Source organism: Thalassophryne amazonica, chromosome 10 (genome assembly GCF_902500255.1).
Source record: "Thalassophryne amazonica chromosome 10, fThaAma1.1, whole genome shotgun sequence".
NCBI lineage: Eukaryota > Metazoa > Chordata > Actinopteri > Batrachoidiformes > Batrachoididae > Thalassophryne > Thalassophryne amazonica.
In genome coordinates this window covers 68,498,005-68,518,475 of record NC_047112.1, presented here as the reverse complement: position 1 = coordinate 68,518,475, position 20,471 = coordinate 68,498,005, and positions in this window count along the sequence as shown.

Below are 20,471 nucleotides of genomic sequence, written 5' to 3'. Positions count from 1 at the left end.
ATCATCCATCATCGTTGTAACTCCAGGTGTGTCTTTGAATATTGTGTGTATCGTCTTGTGGTAGATGTCTGGGGCTGACAAAATCCCACATGGAAGGCAAAGAAATCAGTTTCGCCCCTCAAGTGTGTTAAAAGTGCACAGTCTCAAACTAGCCTCATCAAGCTTCATTTGCCAGAACTCCGAGGATGCCTCATGAACCTCCTGAACCAGCTGGGACCTCAAGTGTGGGTGACTTCACTTTTCACTGCTTTGTTGAGATCTCTGGAATCCAAACAAGATGGCAAAGCTCCGTTTTTCTTTTGCACCATCACTACGGAGCTCACCCAGTCGGTTGGCTCGTCCATTTTCTTCATGACATTTGGCTTTTCCATGTGAGCTTGTTCGTCTTTGAGTCCAAGTCTTTCTGTCAATGCAGATGGAACCTTTCTGCGTGCACGCACTGCTGCCGTGACAGTCTCATCAGTATGAATTTTGTGTTCCTAGTGTTCCTTCTGAATCATCATGAGTTCATGGAGGATCAGACCAGGCTTGGATTGACAGCAGCTGAGCTTGTGCAACTGTCAACCACTCACTGGGTGGGTCAGCTTCTCGAGACATCGTGTGCTGTTTTGGAGTGTTTTTTTTGCCATTATATCACCCATAGCTGCTGGTCTCAGAGCTAAGCTCTATAAGTTCTCAGCGGTCTATGCACTACTGATGTTTGTACAAGCTCCTTCAGAAAGAGACTTTAGACCTGGCAGAAGCTCTGATCTGTAAACAAGAAGTGACACACTTAAGGACAAACGTACAGACGCATTTGCCTCGGGGCTGTATGAGAGAACCACAGCCACACCCACACTGTCCCTGAACCAGGTGCCAAGACAAGGCATGTAACAGGTGCGATACCTGCACAGACAGGTGTGACAGCTTTTTTTCATCCACAGTGTCGGCTGCATCCAACACTGGGTCAGAAAAGAGTTCAGTCTTGCAGTCGTGTCACTTGAAAACCATGTGGTTCAGGATGTGAGTGACGACAGAATGACGGACAGATTTTCCGCCATTAAAACCAGACGGCATTCTTTGATGCTTTCACCCACCAAGGAACTGCCCCTTGTTGCCGTGTTATTTAAAAATGGTGTATTTTCTGAAAACAGAGTGCCTTTTTTTTTTTCTTTTTTTTTTGCATAACACACAGTGCTGAGTTTCTCCGGAGTTTGGGACTCACTGCATATGTAGCGTGGTTTTAATAAGTGCAGTCTCCTCCACTGTCCTCTGCTTCAGCTTCCTCTATGGTAGATGATGTAGATGCTGCAGATGCACTCTGTCCCTGTCCTTGGTTGAGCCTCCGATTAGCTGTCTCCATCCGCAGGTCCACAGCGTGCAGTCAGACACAGAACAGGCACTTTCCTTCGTCCATTCTGTCACAGTGTCTTTGTCAAGTTGCAAGGTTGCCTCATATTTCTTCAGAATGCTGCTGTCTTCCATTTCCTGAGGCCATGTTGAAGGACCAAACACTAAGAAATGATCACACGACTTGAGGGAGTCAGATCTGATTTCAAACTCTTCTCGTCTGTGTCAGCTTTTCCTTCTGAACCCTAACAGATGTGGTCTTGAAGATGTTGCCATTGTCGAGCAGATTCTGGATCAAGATTTCACTTTAAATAAGCTTTGAAGGATTACGTCAGAACTACTTCACAGATTCTCACCACATTTGTGCCACAGATAGAAATTAGGGCATGGAAGACTCCATTAAAATTTGGAGATGATCCAAATCTGGATTGGCAGACGTCAGAAATCTATGATTGTTCTTGTTTCTTTTCATGTTGTTGCCGTAAACATACTTCCTGTCCTTGTTGTTGTATTACAAATCTAATAGTGGCCTAAAACGTTTACACAGTAAAGTATCTTTGTTAAATCTGTCCAAAAAAGTGGAAAAGCAACATCTGTTTTTGCTTGCTGTTTGTGAAATTTTGTGCTTGTCTGCTACATTCATTCAATCCTGAACATCTCCTGGGGGCTAACCCCCCCACAGAACTTATAACCTAGTGACGCCCCTGCTGGGGAGGCCTCAGAGTACATGTTCAAAGTGAAGATGTGGGTTTGAACAGAGAGAGAATAGGGACTGGAACTGATGAGATTTGATCAGTATTAATTCTGATTATCAGTCTGATTCTGTTTCGATTGCTGACTGGTCGTCTGTGTGGACAAATGTCGCCCTCCACAGGCTTTCAGCATCAATGCAGCTGTTTTTCTTGCTCGATGCAGACTTTTGAGTCATGACGTCATATCTGATATCATTATGCATAAGTTTACTTTTTGCAACACCAAAGTGTCAGGAAAAACACGGCGACATTAACAAGAGGAATTGGCTGTTGGATCAAAAGATCTTCCACCAGTTCTCACCAGGAACCGTCCCCGACTCCCATCCCTCGGAGAGAAACAAGCAGTGAATGTTCTGAATGTGCTGGTTTCAAAAATGCTGAATACGTCCACTTAGCTTATTAACATTAGCATTAGTGAGCTCTTTAATAGTTAGCATTAGTGTTTTGCTCAGTGCCCATGGTTCAAAGAATGGCTCGAACAGTCTTCTTTATTGATGAAAGCCGACCTCTGCTGGAGCGGGTTGGTTCATGAATCACCCGGGTAAATGATTAGAACCTCCATACAGAATCAGGAATCATGAGTCCGAGGTCTCCATTAACCCTATAAGTCCTGTGACTGACTGCTGCTAAGTACACAAGGTGAGTTAGCGGACTGAGCGAGCGAAAATGCAGTAAAACAGTGGAAACGCAGCAGAAACTCGGCAGACTCAGGCTGTTTCTTCAGCTTTGTAAAATTTTGTAAAAACCTTGTAACTGTTAGCATGGCCTAAGCAGAGGATCACTGCTCTGAGTCTGGTCTGCTTGAGGTTTCTTCCTCAGAGGGAGTTTTTTCTTATCACTATCAACTGTGTTCTTGCTCTGGGGGTTGGTAAGGTTAGACCTTACTTGTGTGAAGCACCTTGAGGCAACTTTGTTGTGATTTGGTACTAAATAAATGAAATAAATTGAATAGAAAATAACAAAATGTGGATAAAGTGAAGCACTGTAGCCTGGTGCAGGTTTGGTGTCGAAGTGCTGAATGGGCTTTTAGCCGAATGATGGACTGCTCGGAAGAGGAAAAGAGAGAGAGAGAGTCAGGTGACTGCAGAGGGCTTTTGTCTCTGACATCATGGTGAAGTCTAAGAAGTTGGAGGGAATTCCACTGATTCTGGTACAATCAAGTCACAGCGTGGTGCTTCAACCCAGATGCCACCTGTTGGTGGTGGTGGTGGGCGGCTCGTGAGTGTGTTTGTCTGTCCATATGTGTCAACCCTGCAGGACACGTCCTGTCTATGGTGAACCCTGCCTCTTGCCCAAAGGCCGCACAGATAGGCTCCACCCCTGACTCTTAACTGGTTTGGGCAGGTTCAGAAAATGGATACATGGATTACTGTTGGTAATAATGACAGCATTTATGACAGTGATAATAACAGTATCACTCTTTTCTGTGCACACCCGATTGTCAGATTGTGTCCAAGGTTCACTGTCCTTGTACCAGTGGTTCCTGGCTCCACCTTACTCTTTAATTTATATGTTAAAAGCCAAGTGGCCTCTGTGTACGTGTGTGTGTGGCTTCGATCACAGAGAAACTGTGGAGCACTGACATTTGCCGTTTGGTATGTGTATGTATTTTGGGTCAAGGATGAACGCTGTGAAAACGGAATGTTGGTAGGATGAATATTTTTAGAGAAACTACAGATATTATGTAACAGGGAACAACAGAGTGTTGATAACTACATTCTGGACTCACACACCATTCCAACTCATTATAGAAACTTAATTAATTTACTGCCACCCTTGAAAAATATCAGCTACCTATTTTACAAAGGCGACCCAATTTACAGCCCGTGGATCCCCACAGACAACATGCTAATCATCCATGCATTTTCTATACCCTTCTACTCCAGTCAAGGGTTACGGGGGGCTGGAGCCTATACCAGCAGTCACAGGGTGTGAGGCGGGTTCACCCTGGACAGGACGCCAGTCTGTCACAGGGACACATACAAAGATATTCACACCTACGGACTATTTGAAGCTTCCAGTCTATCTAACCTGCGTGTCTTTGCATGTGGGGGGAAGCCAGAGCACCCAGAGGAAAACACCTAATCAGGATGTGGAAAAAACAAACAAAAAAATCCAACAAACAAGCAAACACACAAAAAAGATGCAGGCCAGGTGGCCTCCAGGAGCAGGGTTTCAGCCCCCGCACTGCACCATGACACTGCTGTGTAATAAACGTGTCAGTGTAACACAGCTGCATGTTGCAGACATGTCACAGAATAATCGTGTACACAGGGTTGGATCCTACAGTATTCTGCTGATGCCCTATTGTTGGTGACAGGTAGTTCACTCTCACCACATGTGGCTGTCCATATGGGTGTATCTCAGAAACATTTGCCCAAGTGGTTAGTGCGTTTGGTTTTAGTGTAGAAGGTTTCTCCATGTAATGTGGAGTTGTGTTAGAAAGGGCATCTGGCATAAAACTTGTGCCAATTCAACATGCAGATCCACCTCAGCTCTGCTGTAGTGACCCAGAGTGAAAACAAGGCAGCAGTGGAAGGGTCTTCTTACTATTGGGATTCCTCAAGACCCTCTAAGGATGTCTCGTTATACTCTGATGTTTATTTACCCAAATCCTAGTCTAATGTAGCCTGGTTAGGTCACAAATGTAGCTAGTTGATTTTATTTCCAAATACAAAAGAAATGCTTCAGTGAAAATTTCCTGAACTATCTACCAAAGTGATCATGAATTTCTGTGTCCTTGGTCCAGACACTTTGTCTGCACTATCCCAGTCCATTAGTAAGTGGGTTCCAGCCTTAGTTGGGGAAGGAACCTGTGATGGACTGGTGTCACCCATGGATAAGCCCGGTGTCTCAGACCAAACGGTCCCCCCTAACAATTGGTCCGCCCTGCCTTCACTGTGCATGTGTCATTTGGGACTGCAGTACATCTGAGACTGACTCTGACTCTGAGTCTTTTCACCCAAAGCGATCAAAGGGAATAATGTGATTATTAACCATCAGATGAGAAAGTAAAACCTCTTCAATATGCTAAAGTCAGTTTTAAGCAGAAACGAAGCGATAATCAGTGAGTCGTTACTGACACTCTGAAATGACGTAGACGCAGCAGCACGTCAGACTCAGATGTGTAGCTGCAGTGCTCTGATCGCTTCCTCCGTCTTTTATGATGAAATAATACTGAATTTATGTGGAAATGATTGTTGTACAAAAGCTTCAAATATTTGTCGCTGAGATTAATGTTTAATGAGATTAATGTTTAATGAGATTGATTAATGAGATTAATGATTAATGAGATTAATGATTAATGTTGACTGGAGTGAAGTTTGAAGCAGAAACGAGGTGATAATCGGTGGATTGTAGCTGACACTCCAAAATGACGCATGGGCAGTGAAGGCGGGGGGGCAATTTTTAGGGGGGATCATTCGGTCGGCGACCCCGGGCAGCACTGGGCCTGTGTAGGTGATCAAACCAACACTAAGCCAATTTATGTAAGAGAGCAAAAACGTTAGAAAGAAGTCAACTAGCTTTGCCGACTGGACTTTGTGAAATCTTTCAAGGCTAATCTTAAAACTTTCTGCTGTTGATCGTTAGTTTTCTGGTTCTGCCTTATTTTGACCCTCTGGAGTCCACGATATAATTGGCCATTTTTGACTACTTTTGGTGTTACCTTTATAATTTACCTTTAAAAAGTGTTTACCTGGCCTTGTTTGGTGTCATTTTTTTCAGCACAACCTCACCTGTGTGGCCTTCCAGTTTCTCATTCATTCTGACCTACTTTTAACACAGTGAACCTAAAATCACACAAAAAACATAAAATCCAAGAAGAAAAAAGTTTGTTTTTTTTTACTGTGAAAACCACAAACTTGTTTAACAAACTATTTTCATAACTTCAAATGTAAATATAAATTGTAAATTTCAAAAACATATGTACAAATGTAGCAAAAAAAATAGTTAAATACAACTATTTACATAAATGCAGAAAATGCTTCAGGTGTTTTTTTGTTTTTTTTTGTACAATTATTTACAAAACAGTCAGATTTCACGATAAGATTTAGAATTTCAAAAACATATGTACAAATATAGTGCAGGAAATACTAATGCTAAACTATTTATAAAACAATCAGATGTCTAAATAAGATTTAGAATGTAAATATAAATTTCAAAACATATGTACAACGTAGTGAAGGACATGATAAACTATTTGTGCCACTCAAAAAAAAAACAATTCCTGTCCAACACAACACACAGAGGGGCATATTGCAGGACTGACACTTCCACGGTGTGTCACTGCTCCTGTTGTCCACCTGAAGGCATCGTTGGCACTTCAATCTGCCTTCTGTGGTCTTTTGGTAAGGATCTGTGCCTGTCACAATTGGCACAGGAACGGGTTCTGGCTCCCGTTCTGTGGGACACCTGTTTTGTCTGTGCCAAACAGTTGACACACCAGCTCCACCATAAAGTCCTTGTGTGTCATGGGCTGCACTTGCTTGACACTGCTGATCTCACGATGCAAGATGAATGCATTTGTAGTTGCAATGTCAAGGAAGTGCAGCAACACTGTCCTGTACCAGCATGCAGTTTTCCGATGGGTGGAGTAGTACTGGATGAGCTAGTCAGATAGGTCGACTCCAGCCATGTTTTTAGTATAAGCCAACACTGGGGTAGGACAGGGAATGTCTTTCACCGTCCAGCGTCCATCCTTCTCATCCATCACTCTTCTCTGCACTGTCTCACCCGAAAACACATGATGGATGGTGGAGCACACAGACACCTTCCGTGTGTCCATCCACTTTACAAATATCAGAGGCCCCTTTCTTATCCATCTTATGGATCCTCTTTCAGATTTTTTGTGAGAGCATTTGCCCTCCCTCTGGGGCATCTTTGTCTGTTCTCCCTGTATGTGCCACATGCCACAAACTTCATGTAAGCCAGGTCCATGAACAATTTGGGACTCGTGTAAAAATTGTCCATGTAAATGTGGTACCCAGTACCAAGCGAGGATGGCTGGATCAGGTTCATATCCACATCGTACCTGTGCTCACTTGTGGTCACAGTCTTGCCAGTGTAAATGGTGAACTTGAGTGTGTAGCCATTACTTGAAACAGCCAACACAAAAAGTTTCATGCACCAGTTTGTTGGCTTGTCATTCAAATATTGAGTCATTCCAGTTTTTGCCTTTGTCACCACCATCCTTTCATCCACTACCAGCTCCCTCCTCGGGTGGTAATAAGCCTGGCAGGCACTGAGGATGTCATCATAAAAAGGCCTGACTCGAATGAGATTGTCATGACCTGCTGTTCCCTTTTTTCTATCATTTTCTACATCCTCATCTGGATCAATTAGGTAGATGTTCCAGAATATCAATCTAAATCTGTCTCTGGACATTACTTTCGCTGGAAAGGACACAGACAAAATATGGCTTTGTTTCCAGTAGTCCTGGAGACTTGGCAGTGACACCAATGACATGTTTTTTTGTTTTTTTGCCAGCTTGCACTCGACTGAGACGGACGCACTTTTCTCTTCTCCCTCCCTCCTTATCTTTCCTGCTTTTGTGGCGTGTTGTCTGTGAGGCTGCAGCGTTGCTCTTCTGGAAACGACAAAAATGGATCTGTTAAAGTGGTCTCTGAACGCAATTGACACTATTTTTCTACAAGATCTTCGGGAGCGGAGGACCCGACCTGTCCTGCTGGGACGCATGTGATGGGTTACGTGATGGACTCGTGGAGGAGATGGCAGGTCATGTGCCTTTACATGCTTTCTGTGGAGGACGTTGAAGATGTGTACATATTCGGCTTGGTGGTGACCGGCTTTCTGATGTGTGGAGCGGGGCACTTGCTGGTTTACCGGAAAATCAAGAAAGTGGAAGCAGCTTTGATTGGTCGTTCCAAGCTGCCCTATATGATTGATTCGATTGGGAAGGCAGTGGCTGCGCAGTCGGCGGGGGTTAACCGCGCATTGGATGACATCTCTGGGAAGATCGCAGCCCTGGAAACCCGCTTTGACCGTCTGTGAAGACCACATTCTACATTCTACATTCAGCGCATTGAGAGCCACTCTGTTCTCAGAACTGTGGAATCTTTCAGGCGTCTGTTAATCTGGCTATTCATTTGGCTTCCCCAAATACAGCTGCACTTCAAGGTCGCTGTGATAAGATACCTCCTCAGAAGAACAACACTCTTATGCCTCGCTCCCTGGTCTTCCCCCCTCCCCTCAGCTTCTCCAGCTCTGACGTGAACTGTGACTGTCCAGGACTTTCTCAGCCTGCACAGGGCTGTTCCCCCCCCCCCCCCCAGACTGTCGAACAAGGCCGTCGACGGCGCCGAAACTGGCTGCCTTCCGGAGTGTTCTGATAAACTGGTCCTTTCAAATCTCGGTTGTCGTCCTGTGTCCTTGTTTGTCTCTGTGATTATTGTTTTTTTGTGCTGATGGGATTTTTTTTCCTCATTGCGGCTGTGTAATGCAGCGGCTATGAGGGGTTTTTTTCTTCTCCTTTTCCCTCGTGTTTTGCTTCATGTATATGTTTTATGTACCGGGCCGGCCTATGTGTTGTGTGTTATGTGTGTTGTTTGTTATGGGTCGGTGTTGGTTTGCTCAGCCCTGCTGTTGACCAAGGCAGGGATGTACATCTGGAGCTGGTCCCCGGGCGCCTAATGGCGACCTCTGCTCCTACTGGCAAATAGGATGGGTTAAATGCAGTAGCCACATTTCATTGTGCAGGAAAGTTCTTCTGTTCTGTGCATATGACAATAAAATTTCCTTGTTCCTTGATCCTTGTGTATATCAGAAGTCCAAAAAATTTGTACAGATCTTCCATTTCAATGTCTGATCAGTTGTATTTTTTCCCTAATGCCTTGTTTTTTGCAGCAATTTTATTGGTGTTGGTGCAAATTGTTCTAATTGTGTCAGTTGCAAAAAAAAAAAAAAAAAACAGAAAAATGTGTTTTGGACTTTGGGTGGAAAGTGTATCAACCTGGACTCCTGTTGTTCTCCAAGGCTAAAATCTGCTTACCGCTGGAGCGGTGTCTGCGTCCTCATGCGTGTTCCAGTGGTCAGCGCTGGGTTGTGTCTCGGAGATCTGGATCTGGAAACAGAAGCACTCTCCGACCCTCTGTTCAGATCTCCGTGCGCACGTTGGTGGATCCACCTGCTTTGGTTGCTCCTCCAGAACAGAAGAGGGATCATCTCTTTCAGCAACAGAATCCTCATTGTCTGTTTCAGACTCTGACAATGCGCTGCACGCTCCGTCTTCCTCCAGTTCAAAAAATAACTTAAGGGCTTGCTCCACATTTATAAGACGCCTCATTTTTACAAAAAAACCCCAACAAAACACTAACCACACATGCTTTCCACCAGTAACAAAGAGAAAACGCACACACAATCAGACCCACATGGTGTGGGTGGGCTGTGATCAAACACATGGGACACAGTGACATCTGATTGATGGAAAATTTCTGGAGCCAACCAACTGAGGAAGAAGGAGTCATGTTTCTTCCCACTGCTGTTGCTGCTGCAGTAGAGAAGCAAATGATCCTTTTGGCTGCGTGTGTGTACATAAATGCGCAGTGAAAAATGACAGTAACATTCATGAAAACGCATGGCGTAAAAAATACTCATAAGTCAAATTATACTAGGCCAGGGGTGGCCAAGTTCGGTCCTCGAGAGCCACATTCCTGACACTCTTAGTTGTCTCCCTGCTCCAACACACCTGAATCCAATGAAAGGCTCATTAAAAGTCTGCTAACGAGTCTTTCATTGGATTCAGGTGTGTTGGAGCAGGGAGACAACTAAGATTGTCAGGAATGTGGCTCTCGAGGACCGAACTTGGCCACCCCTGTACTAGGCCTATTAACAAAATTTAAAAAGTGCTATAAAGGTTGAAGTCTCCACGCTGAACAGACATTTAAAGGGAGCCTCAGACTACAGCAGACTGAGTGTTACGTCCGCTTAATTAGGTCATGTGACTTTTTACACAAAGGCGCGTCTTTCAACTCCAGGGGGTTAATTATATGTCCTGTCTGTATGCTTTATTTGCTCTTTACATTAATTTTAACTCACCCTACGGATGTAAACATTTGTTTTACTGTTATGTTGAGAATTTTGTAAAAATTTCTTTTTAAAGTGTTATACAAATTTTGTCATGGTTAGCGCGTGCACAGCTGGTGCATGCACAGCTGGCGCATGTCACTTCATTCTATTGTTTGTTCACCATGCGGTAGTTCTTCTCGCTCAGCTTCCTCCAGGGGTCGTGTTTCTCGCTGCTTTCATGTGGAGCACGCCCACATACCCTCTGACAGTTTAGTAACTGATCTCTCCTTATGTCTGTTTCTCCGTTTTTTTCCGATGTCGTTTTTGCAGTCAGCATGATCACTGTGGGTCGAGTGTTTCAGTCAAGCTGTCCTCACAGTTTTGAGCAGTTCTCCCTTTTCCCCCAATGCTGTTAATCCCACTGAGAATTGTGGCATTTTCCTGCAGAGGAGAAGTTTTGTTATGGACTCACAGTGCCCTCTGCTGCCATAATTATGAACTGCTACTCAGTTTGTAATTTTTTTTTTCCTTGAAGGTTTTATTGTTCTTGGATGACTACTACTGCTGCTACTACTACTTGTAACTCAGTATACACGTGAAAATAATTGCACCTTCATTCAGTCTCTCCACAACACTAAAAACACACTCACATATGTGAGAAGTTAAACAGGATGAAAGACTCGGGACCTGCTTTGCTCATTAGTTCAAACTGTCAGTTCAAATCAGATTAAAAAAATTCATATATCTAACTCAAACCTGATCTCACTGACTGATTATATATAGAAAGTGACCACATCTGAGTTGAGTGTCCATGTAGCAATTCTTATTTCCTGTCTTAACTACATCGGTTGCTATAGTAATGATATAGAGCCAAGCAGGGCATGTGGGCGGAGCATGGAGCTACGTATTTGGGGGTGGGGGGGGAACCCTTGAGCTAATCTCTTGCCACTTTCCCATTCTAGAGACCCAGACCCATTTGTCTTTGATATTACTTTTATGCCACACTGTGTCTACTGTGACTGTTTTTTGGATGTGATTTCCAGATTAATTTGTAATTGTGTGTTTGTGTGTGGTTTGAAATTTTTATTTTTTCCTCTCACTGGCTTCTTCAGCTGATTAATGGCTGTCGCACAACAACTTCACCCTGTAAACACATCCTCATGTCACACATTTTGTTTTCTTTTTTGGAGCAAGCACTGAGTGATTTTATTGGAGGACGGTGAAAACTGACTGGAGCAGGGAGAGAGTAAAGTGGCACTGGCTGTGTATCGGGGCGGGGGTGGGTGGGGGGGGTATACATGCAGCTCCTGCCATGCAAAGATCCCCCATCAGCTTTGTGCGGTGTGAAAAGTCAAAGACGGAGCAAAACTCACCCAGAATCCGATCTCAGCATTCAGACCAAATCGGATTAGGAAAATTTGATCTGTACCGCATGTCAAACACCTGTGAATAAGGCTTGAAATGGATTTGGAAAAAGGGGAGTTTCATGTGACCTTTGACTGTTCAGACTTACAACATAAAATCTGAATCAAATCGGATATGCAGGTACAGTGAGGAAAATAAGTATTTGAACACCCTACGATTTTGCAAGTTCTCCCACTTAGAAATCATGGAGGGGTCTGAAATCTTCATCTTAGGTGCATGTTCACTGTGAGAGACATAATCTAAAAAAAAAAAAAATCCAGAAATCACAATGTATGATTTTTTTAATAATTTATTTGCATGTTACTGCTGCAAATAAGTATTTCAACACCTGCCAATCAGCAAAAATTCTGGCCTTCAAAGAGCTGTTAGTCTGCCTCTAAAAAGTCCACCTCCACTCCACTTATTATTCCAAATTAGAAGCACCTATTTGAGGTCGTTAGCTGCATAAAGACACCTGTCCACCCCACACAATCAGTAAGACCCCAAATACTAACATGGCTAAGACCAAAGAGCTGTCCAAAGACACCACAGACAAAATTGGAGACCTCCACAAGGCTAGAAAGGGCTACGGGGCAATTGCTAAGCAGCTTGGTGAAAAAAGATCAACTGTTGGAGCAATTATTAGGAAATGGAAGGATCTAAACATGACTGTCAATCTCCCTTGGACTGGGGCTAAATGCTAGATTCCACCTCGTGGCGTATCAGTGATCCTAAGAAAAGTGAGGAATCAGCCCAGAACTGCATGGGAGGAGCTGGTCAATGACCTGAAGAGAGCTGGCACCACTGTTTCCAAGGTTACTGTGGGTAATACACTAAGACGTCATGGGTTAAAATCATGCATGGCACGGAAGGTTCCCCTGCTTAAATCAGCACACGTCCAGGCCCGGCTTAAGTTTGCCCATGACCATATGGATGATCCAAAGAAGCCATGGGAGAAAGTTATGTGGTCAGATGAGACCAAAATAGAACTCTTTGGTCTTAATTCCACTCGCCGTGTTTGGAGGAAGAAGAATGCTGAGTACCATCCCAAAAACACCGTCCCTACTGTGAAGCATGGGGGTGGAAGCATTATGCTTTGGGGTGTTTTTCTGCACATGGGACAGGACGACCAGGGCCATGTATTGCGAGATTTTGAGGAACAACCTCCTTCCCTCAGTTAGTGCATTGAAGATGGGTCATGGATGGGTCTTCCAACATGACAATGACCCGAAGCACACAGCCAGGATAACCAAGGCTCCGTAAGAAGCATATCAAGGTTCTGGAGTGGCCTAGCCAGTCTCCAGACCTAAACCCAATAGAAAATCTTTGGAGGGAGCTCAAACTCTGTGTTTCTCAGCGACGGCCCAATAACCTGGCTGATCTAGAGATCTGTGTGGAGGAATGGGCCAAAATCCCTGCTGCAGTGTGTGCAAACCTGGTGAAAAACTACAGGAAACGTTTGACCTCTGTAATTGCAAACAAAGGCTACTGTACCAAATATTAACAATGATTTTCACAGGTGTTGAAATACTTATTTGCAGCAGTAACATACAAATAAATTATTAAAAAAATCATACATTGTGATTTCTGTCTCTCACAGTGAACATGCACCTAAGATGAAAATTTCAGACTCCTCCATGATTTCTAAGTGGGAGAACGTGCAAAATCACAGGGTGTTAAAATACTTATTTTCCTCACTGTATCTGGGAGGAGACACATTCTGTGTGTTGTCGCTCCAACAAGAGTGGCACGCTGAGCGGGGTGGCAAAAGTAGTCTGATGAGCTCAACTGTGGGCACGAGCTATCCCACAGTTCCATAATAGCAGAGATGCCGGCTCAATGAGAGCGGCACCCTGAGCAGGGTGACTATCCATCCGGCTATTAAGCTCTGACGTAATGCATCACGTGATAAATGTATTTCCAGGTCCAATGACCTGCAAGTTTACAATTAAAGTTCCGTCTCCTTTTAAGGATCTACAGTTTAAGTTTAGTTTGTGTTTACAGTGTGCGCAAACCTTTGTCCCTCCCTTCTCCACCTCCACCTCTGTTAACTGCATTCGTCTTTTTCTAAGGTAAGAACACTTCATAAAACTTTTTTCTTTTACTTTATATATTTTATTATACACAGGTAAAATATACATGCCTGTTTGTTAATAAAAAAATATATTTTTTTCATTATTTAGAGTGATTTGGGGATGTTTTACAAGGCTGATTAAAATTATTTTAGTTATTTTCAACTGGGGAAATTCATTTGAAATATGAGCAGATTGGCTTATGAGCTTAGTCACGGAACAAATTAAACTCAGATATCAAGGTTCCACTGTACTACTAAAATGTAATTTTTTATGCTTTTCATCACGTTAATAAGAGACTGCATCCATGAGACCCTGAAAACTTGCTAAAACAAATATGCCATATGATCCGTGTCTGCTACGTTTAACCTGCGTGGAATTTAATAAACGCAAACTGAATTGCAGACATCTTATATATATTACTTTGGAACAAAAAGGACAAAGAGTGTTGTAAAGGACAATAAACAGGACGTTAAAGCGCAAACTTCACTTTTCCTCCGAACGACATGAACAGGGAGCGATCGCAGCTCACAGCAACTCCCATTGAAAATAACAGAGACACGACCTGAGCTTCTTGCATTTTTCCATAAAACAAATGCAATAACAACGTCTTAAAACCCAGTTAATATATATCCATGAGAGTTTTAGGCACAATATACAAATAGTTCTATGTTGCAATGTTAATGCTGTTGTCCGTGTGCAACGGGTTAAGTGCAGCCTGATCAGAGCTTCTCAGTGCAGTTCTTAGTGTTAATGAGAGCACACCTTTTTTGTTTGGACCCAGAAGTTGAAAATCACATGATGTGTTACATCACACTTAACAAACGGATGGGGGCAGGATTATGGCACTATGGGGGAGGGAAACAGGTCGGCACTGGCTCTGCTGTGAATGGCCGTCTCTGGAGAGCGAGGTTTGATTGACACCCCTCCTCTGACATGGAAGTCAGTTGGAGACAATGGCGTTAAGTGATTATCACCTCGTTTCTGCTTAAAACTTCACTCCAGTCATCATCTATCTCAGCAACAGATCTCTGAAGCTTCTGTACAATCATTTCCACATAAATTCAGCATTATTTCATAGCAAATTACAGAAAGTCTTAAAAATCACCTCCTGACACTCGTCTGCAGACTGACTCTGTACGCACAAACCGATCAAAGGGAATAATGTGATTATCAACCATCAGATTATTAGCCACAAATTAAAATCTCTTAAATCATGTGCAAACCATGATGCACCACCTCCCTGAAGGAGACACCAGCATCTCCTTAAAAAAATAAAATTATTTATTCATGAATCAAATCCAAACAAAACAGGTCCTGTACAAAATACTGAAATAGCTGTATACATGAAAATACAAATACAAGAACATAAGGGGCTTATTGAATATTATTTACAAATAATAAAAGAAAAATATTTGGCAACCAAACATTTACAAATCAAATTTGTCTATAAAAGGAACTACTTTTAAAACATTATTGATTCAATCAATGATAGAGACTTATAATTAAGTTTAAACTCATTTTTCCAATGAGTAATGTTTGGTTTTGTCTTGAAAACAATTTGTGTATGTAATGTTTGCTTAATACCAAAGTCATTACAGTTAATATTCCAGAATTGATGTCTGTGATGTTTAGAATGCCCATCCAAATTCCTTCAGAGACAATCCATTGTTGAAGGTCAAACCAAAAGCTTTGCACTGTTTCACACAAAAAGAAAAGATGGTCCAGCAGGTCTTCAGTTCCAGTCAGTTACCGACATCCATTTGAAGTCTCTGTTTTAAAAACTCCTTAGTTGGATAAATCTTGTTCGGAATTTTCAATTGGAGTGCTTTCGTCCTTGGTGAGACTGGAAATGTTAAATATTTACATCTAATCTTTTGTATTTCCTCCCTTCCAAGATATTTAAGAATATAATCTCTTCTGAGCAAATTTTTTAGACAATTATTAAGTAACTGTAATGACATTGGTATTGATAATACAATTTTAATAAGCAAACATTACATACACAAATGTAATATTTTCAATACAAAACCAAACATTTCTCACTGGAGAAATGAGTTTAAACTTAATAATAAATCTCTATTATTGATTGAATCAATAATGTTTTAAAAGTAGTTTATTTTATTTTATTTTATTATTTGTAAATAATATTCAGTTAGCCCCTTGTGTTCAGGATTTTGTACAGGACCCGTTTTGTTTTGATTCTTTATTTTTTTAAGGAGATGCCATTGTCTCCTTCGGGGAGGTGGTGGCGTCATGGTTTGCACTTGATTTAAAGAGGTTTAAATTTGTCATCTGATGGTTCATAATCACATTATTCCCTTTGATTGGGTTGGGTGTACAGAGTCAGTCTGCAGACGAGTGTCAGGAGGTGATTTTCAGGACTTTCTGTAATTTGTAGGTTTTTGAGTGATGTCTTTAAAGCGTTTCTTCTGTCCCCCAATGGAACGCTTGCCCTGACACAGTTCTCCATACAGCAGCTGTTTTGGCAGTCGACTCTATGGCATTCTGATGACATGGCCAGTCCATCTGACTTGCGTCTTCTGCAGATGCTGGGGAGGCCAGCTCGCTCAAGGACCTCTGTGTCTGGGACGCTGTCCTGCCACCTGATGTAGAGGAGGCAGTGGAGGCAGCTCATGTGGAAATGGTTGAGCTGTTTGGCATGTCTGCTGTAGACAGTCCAGGTCTCACTGGCGTAGAGAAGGGTAGTTAGAACCACTGCACGGTAGACCTTCAGCTTGGTGGTAAGGCTAAGTCTTGTCCTTTCCCAGGCATTCTCATGGAGCCTCCCAAAGGTGGCACTGGTGCTGATGGTGAGACCGAAGTTGTCACACACTCTCGAGAAGCAGTCCATTACACACTGCATTTTCTGTTGTGTAACTGCATTGAAGGCACAGTCATCAGCAAACAATAGGTCTCTGATGACGTTCTGTGTCACCTTTGTGACAGCTGGAGGCGCCTGAGGTTGAACAGCCCGCTGTCAGTCCTATATCTAAGGCTAATGCCGTCCTGGCAGTCCTGGAAAGTGTCAGTCAGCATGGCGGAGAAAACCATGCTGAACAGTGTAGGGGCAAGAACACAGCCCTGTTTTACGCCGTTGGTGACTGGAAAGGCTGTTGACTCTTCTCCATCGTCCAGAACTTTGACCATCATGCCGTCGTGAAACTGTCGCACGATTGTGATGAACTTGCTGGGGCAGCCAAACTTCTCCATGATTTTCCACATGCCTTCTCTGCTGACCATATTGAAGGCCTTCGTCAGATCGATGAAGGTCACAAAGAGGTCGTTGTGTTGTCCCCTTGGCACTTTTCTTGAAGTTGACGCGCAGCAAATATCATGTCCACAGTACCATGTTTGGCAGGGAATCCACACTGACTTTCTGGGAGGAGGCCCTGCTCAAGGTGTAGTAATAGACGGTTGAGCAGAATGCGAGCCAGAATTTTCCCTGCAATGGACAGAAGGAGATGCCTCTATGGTTGTCACACTGCTGGTGGTTGCCTTTCCTCTTGTAGGTGTGGACGATACTAGCGTCCTTCAACTGTTGGGGGACCACACCTGCGCTCCACAATGACTGGAAGAATTTGGTCAGTCTTTGCAACAGTACTGGGCCACCTGCCTTGTAAATCTCAGCAGGAATAGCGTCTAATCCTGGTGCTTTGCCACAGGAGAGCTGTTAGATGGCCTGTCTGCCTTCATCTTCTGTGGGGGCAGTGTCGAGGTCTTCGTTGATCTCCACTTGAGGTTGGCGAGCAATGGCCTCTTCGTTGATTGCAGCAGGGTGTTGAGGACCTGGTTGAAATGTTCAGCCCATCTCTCCAATATCTGATTCTTCTCTGTCAGCAGTTGGGTCCCATCTGCACTGAGGAGGGGAGAGGAGCCAGAGGACTGAGGTCCGTAGACAGTCTTCAGCGAGTCGTAGAAACGCTTAATGTTATGACTGTCTGCATAGCCCTGGATTTCATTGGCCTTCTTGCTGAATCAGGCATCTTGTATCTTACATATCTTCTTCTGGACCCTTTGCCTGGCATTAGTGAAAGCGGCTTTCTTCGCTTGTGAGGAGGGGTCATTTTGGTGGGCTCTGAACAGGAGATGTTCGAGAGCCGTGGAGTAGACAATATCTCTGAATGCAGCCCACTGGTCCTCAATGCTGTCCTGGTCATTCACATTCAGCGTGTCAGGCAACTGGTCATCCAAGTCACTGGAGAGTTGGTCAGCGACCTTCTTCAACTTCATGACAATGAGTCTCTTTGCAGCCGTCTGACCCTGGGTCTTCTTGCTGGTTGGATGCGGAGTTTGCACTTGGATACAATGAGCCGATGGTCAGTCCAGCACTCAGCGCCGCACATAGACTTGGTCACCCGCACGTCCTGCCAATCCCTCTTCCTGGTGATGACATAATCAATCAAATGCCAGTGCCCGGAGTGCGGGTGCATCCAGGATGTCTTGTTGCGGGTAGGGAGGCGGAACAGGGTGTTGGTGATGACAAGGTCATGTGCAGCACAGATTTTGAGGAGCAGCAAGCCGTTGCTGTACACTTGCCAATACCGTGTCCTCCAATGGCTCCGTCCCAGGTCTGATGGTCGACCCCTACTCTGGCATTGAAGTCCCCGAGGATAAAAGCTTCTTGGACTGTGGACTTGCTGCAATAATAACTTCAAGTTCTTCGTAGAACCTGTCCTCGACGTCTTCAGGATTTGTCATAGTGGGGGCATATGCACTAATCAGAATCCCATTCTTCTTTCCCCCCAGTTGTCAGGGCGGGCGGGGGCCCGTCTACCATGGTGGCTGGACCCGCAATGCAAACTCCCGGACTAAGCTTAGGTGTAGGAGAAAACATGGTCTTTATTCCAGGTTCTGGTTCGGTACACATGTGATTGAGCAGCAGAGCAGAGGTACAATCAGGATCAGGCAAAAACGCAATCATGGTTGAGCAGGGATCAGAGGCATGAGCAAACACAGACATCCGGGACAAGGCAAAAGGCATGGTCAAGGAAAACAGAGCAGAGGTACGATACACGGCGAAGCAAAACTCAGAACTGTCAAAGGCGCTGGAATGTGTACGAGACAACAAACTGGCAGTGAACTGTGAGACTGTGATGGTTTAATAAGGAGCAAACAAATTAGGGTGATGTGAAGCAGGTGCGTGGAAGTCTCTGGAAGGGGGCATGACTGGGGGAGCCAAAGGTGGTGCAGAGTACAAGATAGTGAAGGAAGGAAAGCACAGAGTGGAGGTGAAGTAACAGACAAAGACACGTGAGCTGGAACAAGAGTGGGAGTGAATGAAAACACAAAGCAAAATAAACAAGGTGGGAAACAAAGACATGGGGCAGGTGCAGGACGTGAGAGTGAAAATAAGTAACTGGGCGTGAGACAAGGAACGAAGACATGATGGGAGGTGCGAAGTGGAAACAAATGGCAAAAACAGAACAGAGCAAAATTGGAAATCATGGTCAGAATATCATACAATAACAGGCACCAAAATCAAACATGAGCAAGAGTACAAAAGCAACTAGAACTGATCAGGAAATCAATACAAAGCAGAATTAACAGGAACAGACTAATAAACAGAAATCAGAATATCAGTATATCAGAAAACAGATAAAAGCTAAATGATAAACAATGAAAACACAAACCGGCTGAACAAAACTAGAACAGAACAATGGCTAAAATATGGAAAGTAACAAAGTGATAAGAAAAACATAACAGAATAACTCATGATGAAAATAATTACTGACAAATCCAAGCTGAAGTAGACGGAAACCACAAAAAGGGGAAACAAGGGCTCAGCACCCTGATGTGGCCAAATCCCTGACACCAGTGGGAGCTGAAGAGTCATCAGATGGTCATTGATGCCCACTGGAAGTTTGGTAAGTTTACTTGCAAGGTGGGACTTGATGGCAAAGCCATCTCCTGCCTCACGCCATTCGGCACTGCTATGACCGCTCCAGAAGAAAATGTAACCACCACCTTGTTCTGTAAGCTGACCCTTGTCCGCTAGGCATGTCTCACTGAGTGCCGCTATGTCCACATTGTAGCTGCTTTGATGTTATCCAGCAGGGTTCGCACATTCCAAGTGCCAAGGTTGAGTACCTTCAAGTTCTTCTTTGTTAAGTTTCGACCACTGAGTGGGATCTCCGCCAGCTGCGGCATGCTGACCGGGGTGAGTATGAAGCAGACTATGTTTGAGGCACCTTTTCAAGCTCCTTCCTCCATGGAGGTGAGCAGAGCGATCTTAAACAGGGCTGCTCAGTCACCCAAGGGGCTGCCCAGTCACCCAGGGGGCTGCCGAACTCCACTGCTGCTTCGGTCCAGTAGAGAGTGTCCCTATGCCCTGCGCCACCTGTGTGCAGGTTTGTGACTACAGCTCCCAGTGTATGCACACCTACTGCTTTGCCACTTGCTCGTTGCCACAGGACTTGGGAGTGTGTGTGATACAGTAGTGTCATAGTGTGGAGTCATGACTAGCGCGTGACTTGGATTTAAGTGAGGGAGTCATCAGACAGTTGTCAGCCTCACTCTCTCATTTCGTTCCATCTATGTCCAGTGGCAAGACATAGTCAAGATGGCTGGAGATGGCTCAGGATGCAGTGGATGGTCAACAGTGTCCTTTGTGTCTCACTCTGCCCTGTTCATGCTCCACAGCGCTTTGCTGGGTCTGCCTTCCTGCCAGTTGAGCCATCTGCTGGTTTCCTCTGCGCAGTCTGCCGGATCCAGTCTTCACATGTAAGGATAGACAAGCCCGAATTCACTGAGGGTTTTAAACCTGTCAGCTACCCTCCACCTGGTTTAGCCAGCCAGTCGAACTGTTGCCTGAGGTGTGGCAGTTGTTGCATGCTAACAGCTACATGGAGCCACAGGTGAAAGCTGGGTGCATGGCGAGGACCAAGGT